The following is a 5,480-nucleotide window of genomic DNA, read 5'->3' on the forward strand; positions in this document are numbered from 1 at the left end:
TTTGAGTTGTTTTAATGTACTTGATGGGGAAACTTCATATTTTTAGAATTATTATCCAGTCCTACTGTGTAAACTTCTGGTGATAACATTTTTGCTTATGTTAAACATGTCCATAATCCTTTAAAGAATTATCTTAAAGCTAGGTGTGTAGGGTCATGTGGAAGGGAATTCTTGCAAAAAGGTGAATTCATTGCCCTTGCTGCTAGCTAATTAGTCTAAGAGTAATGAAGCAGAATAAAAATCATTAAAGATTGCCATATATTTTTTGGGGGACCACAGTGCTCTGGTCTTGGTAGTTAGCAACAGGAAAGGTATATTTAGAAATGTATTGCTTTTCAGGTAAATTAAGCTGTAACTATAATCTTCAAATTATATGTGTAATTTTAAAGAATATATAATATAGCTTTTGCAAAGGAGGACTTAGGTCATTTTCTTAAGAACGCTTATACTTATCATAGCAGATGCCTTTTTCTCATTAGGTTGTTCTTTGTAATGGTACACAAAAGGCCGGTGCATGTATGTATTGTTAGGTAGTACAGCTTATGTCAGTTTTAGATTTAACTGCTTTGAAATCTGATGATTTGTTTCTAAACCATTATTCAGAGAACATTATGTCATATATTCAAAAAATCTAAGGTGGAGCAGCTAGGTGACTCAGTAGATTGAGAGCCAAACCCAGACACAGGAGGTCCTGGGTTCAAACCTGACCTAAGTGACTTCCTAGTTGTGTCACCCTGGACAAGTCATATAATCCCAATTGCCTAGTCTTTACCACCCTTCTGCTTTGGAACAAATATACAGTATTGATTCTAAAACAGAAGATAAGGATTTTTTAAAACTTTAGGGAGAGAAAATTGCATCAAAAGCAAATTCTTGCATTTAAAAAAAACACAACTTTTTCTGTCTTAGTAACAATTTTAAGACAAAAGGGCAAGGACTAAGCAAACAGGATTAAGTGATTCGCCCAGAGTCAAACAACTAGTAAGGATCCAAGGTCACATTTGAACCCAGGTCCTCCTGACTCCAGGCCTTATGCTCTATCCACTGTGTCACCTAGCTGCCCCCCAATTCTTTTATTTTAAAAATGAATATTATTCCTCTTAATGGCAATATATTTTTAAAGTAAAAAGATGTCATCCCAGTTTGAAGTTAAATTGAAGGCTTGGTAATACAAACACAATGTTTTAAAATTTCCATTTTTAAATGGAAGTGAGGTATAAAAATAAAGCTTATAGGGTGACATTTATTAATAAGTAACTAGTTTCCTATCCCTTTGGAATATGAATAGCTTAGTAAATACATTTTGGGTAGCTAGGTGGTACAGTGGATAGAGTGCCAGTCCTGGAGTCAGGAAGATTTATTTTCATATCTGGCCTCAGACACTTACTAGCTATGCAAACCATGGCAATTCACTTAACCCTGTTTGCCCCAGTTTCCTCATGTATAAAATGAAGTGGAGAAGGAAATGGCAAACCACTCCAGTATCTTTGCCAAGAAAACTACAAACAAGGTCATAAAGAGTCAGGCACAACCAAAATAGCTAAACAATAATGACAATAAACGTTTCATAAGGGAGACGAAACTATCCACATTCCTCTGTTGAAAGCTTGTACTCTGTTCTTGTTCTCAATCTAAGGATAAAAGCCAAATTCATCCCTTGACAGTTCAGTTAATCAACAGCTATTTTCCTTAAAGTAAATAAAAACTTTGCCCTGCAAAGAAAGAAGCACTCCATTTAAAATAACCACAGATATATCTGTTGGTGATGGAATACTATTGTGCTCAAAGGAATAAAGAACTGGAGGAATTCCATGTGAACTGCAAAGACCTCCAGGAATTGATGCAGAGTGAAAGGAGCAAAACCAGGAGAACATTATACACAGAGGCTGATACACTGTGGTACAATCGAACATAACAGACTTCTCTACTAGCAGCAATGCAAGAATCCAGAGCAAGGCTGAGGGACTTATGAGAACAAAAACTAGCCACATTCAGAGGAAGAACTGTGGGAGGAGAAACACAGAGAAAAAAACAACTGCTTGAACATACGGGCTTATGGGGATATTATTGAGGATGAAGACACTAAACGATAACTCTAGCCCAAATATCAATAATATGGAATTAGGGCTTAATCAATGATACATGTAAAACCCAGTGGAATTGTGCATCAGCTAAGGAGGGTTGGGGGGGGGGGTTTGGGGAGAGGGAAAGAACATAAAACATGTAAATATGGGAAAATATTAAAAATAAAAAAATAACCACAGATAGAATAAAATACTTGGAGTATCCCTGCCAAAACAATCCCAGGAACTATATGCACATAATTATAAAACACTTTTTACACAAATAAAGTCAGATCTAAATAACTGGAGAAATATCAATTGTTCATGTATGGACAGGGTCAATATAATTAAAATGACAACCCTAAATTAATCTACTTATTCAACACCATCCCAATTAAGTTACCAAAAGAATTATTTTATTTTTAGAAAAAATAAAATTCATCTGGAAGAACAAAAGATCAAGAATATCAAAAGAATTAATGAAAAAATATAAAAGAAGGAGGTCTAGCAACACCAGATTTTTTTTTTTAAATCCTTAACTTCTGTGTATTGGCTCATAGGTGGAAGAGTGGTAAGGGTGGGCAATGGGGGTAAAGTGACTTGCCCAGGGTCACGCAGCTGGGAAGTGTCTGAGGTCAGATTCGAACCTAGGCTCTCCTGTCTCCAGGCCTCACTCTCAATCCACTGAGCCACCCAACTGCCCCCAACACCAGATTTTAAACTGTATTATAAAGCAGTAATTATAAAACCTCTCTAATATTAAGAAATAGAAAGATAGATCAGTGGAACAGGACAGACGTACAACAAATAGCAAAAAGATTATGGCGATCTTGTATTTGACAAAAACAGATCTGAATTTTGGAGATAAGAAATCACTATTTCGTAAAAACTGATGGTACAACTGGGAAGATAGTTTGGCAGAAACTAGGTATAGAACAATATCTTACGCCATTCACTAAGATATGATCTAAACATAAAAGGAGATATATGTACATTAGAACAGAGAAAATATTACCTATCAGATTTATGAATAGAAGAAGAATTTATGAATCAACAAGAGATGGAGAACATTGTAAAATGTAAAATAGATACTTTTGAGTACATTAAATTGAAGAGTTTTTGTACAAATAAATACTGCCGAGATTAGAAGGAAAGCTTGGGGAAAAGTTTTTATAGACATACTCTCAGATAGAGGTATCATCTGAAATATATAGATAACTGTCAAATTTGTAATAATTAGAGCCATCCCCCAATTGATCAATGGGCAAAAGATATGAATTGTTTTCAGATAAAGAAATCAAAGCCATATATAGGTATGTGAAAAAGTGCTGTAAGTCACTACTGATTAGAGAAATGTAAACCAAAATAACTCAAGTATCACCTCATACCTCACAGAATGACTAAAATGACAAAAAGGCAAAATTACATGCTGGAGAGGACATGGAAAAACAGAAACACTAAAGCACTGTTGGTGGAGCTGTGAACTGATTCAACTATTTTGGAGAGCAATCTGGAATTACAACCAGAGAGTCATAAATCTGTGTATCCATGGGTCTATTTCGCAAAGAGAAACAGAAAAGGGAAAAAGGAAAAGAACCTATATATTCCAAAATATTTGTAACAGCTCTTTGTGGCAGCAAAGAATTGGAAATTGAGGGAATGCCCATCAGTTAGGGAATGGTTAAACAAAACGTAGCTTATGGTTGTGATGGAATACTACTGTGCCATAAGAAGTGATAAGCAGCCTAATTTAAAAAACAAAACAAAACTTGGAAAACTACTTAAGATATTGGATAGCAAAATAAATAGAACCAAAAGAACATCATTATACACAACTACAGAATGAATGCTGGAAGAATAAACTGTGGATGTTACCTCCAGAAAGTGAACTGAAAGGTGAAATATGAAAGACTTAATTTATATGAATACGTTGGTCTCCTGGATGATACCTTCTATGATGCAGGGAGGGCGCAGACAGGCTGGGACACTGTTATGTAAACCTGAAATGTGGGATCTGGAGAGGGTTAATTGTGGGTGTTGAATCCTAAGTGGGACATCTAGTTAGGATAGTGAACCCAGAAGGATCACCCACTGCAGTAGATGTTACTAGAGTATATTGAATCTGCTTATCCCAAACTCCAGATGCTAACAGTATCCCAGGGCTACCAGCCAAGCAAGGAAGCTGCTGATAGATTTGTTCAGCTAACTGCCCAACTGAAACCCTGTGCCTTTGGATAATGCTTATGACTGACTGCAGATTACTCACTGATCTTGAAGGATATAATAAGCCCAGAAAATAACCCACTAGAGCCCACTAGGTCTTTGATGAAGCTCAAGCCAGTTGTAAGTTCAAAGATGATTTAATATATAAAGACTTAGGGAGGAGGAGCAGGGTAATGGCTGGGGAAATGGGAATAGGAAGTCCTTACCTGTATTAAGCTGATTATATTATTGAGGAATCTTCTCATATATTGCTGATCAAGGTTTGGTTGTTAACAGCCTGGTTGGTCCAGAGAGGCCCAACCTAAAGTCAAGGTTATCCTGCTGAATGATATGTTGTTGGTCTTCTTGGTTGGTGTAATTCAGGAACAGGGATTGATGAAATAGATTTATAGTTGGTTTCTGGTTGATGATTGAATAGAGCACACCTCAGCTTACCCAAACCACCCTTCATCCAACCAAAATATCTCATCACTGAGATCCAGATGGCTTCAAATCCCTGGCTTTTATACCCAAGCCTAACTACTTTTGGCTCCTGCCAAACTCCTGCCAAGCTCAGATCTTCCACATTCTAATCAGGTAACTGTCCATCATCTTGACTCCAACATGACTGTCAAATATTTTCTTACAACACTTATGGGCAATATTATATAGATATAAGAAAAGTAAGCCAAACATATAAAAGAATTGAGATTTCATTTATGTATAATTTTTTCTTTGTATATGAAGAATGATGTTCTTGTGGATAATAATAACTGGAGAAGCTTTTTCTTTTTGAAAGAAGAATGAATCATATTTGAGGGAGGTTTTGAATCCTTTTCTGCTTTTAGGACTTGGCCAGGAGGAACTAGTTGTAGCATTATCGAATTACTAAAGAAAACACAGCAATTAGTGGTGTTCAGTTTATTTGTTTTACATCCCCAAGTATACAAATGGTATACCTTTAGTCCATTTTAAATGATTATATGTACACATATGTGATCCTGGGAGAGGATTTATCAATACCCTCCTTCTTACTTGGCTTCAGTTTTACTTAAGTAAACATGGATGAAGCCTGATTCTTAAGTGTGATTCCGGAATCCTCTGCCTTTATTGTGACAACCTTCGGTGTGTGGGAGTTAGTAAAACCTGGATATATTCATCTAAAATAATATCAGAGAGCTTGAACAGAAAGTGAAATTTAAGTTCAGGAACACC

This window comes from Gracilinanus agilis, chromosome 4 (genome assembly GCF_016433145.1).
Source record: "Gracilinanus agilis isolate LMUSP501 chromosome 4, AgileGrace, whole genome shotgun sequence".
NCBI classification, from domain to species: Eukaryota; Metazoa; Chordata; class Mammalia; order Didelphimorphia; family Didelphidae; genus Gracilinanus; species Gracilinanus agilis.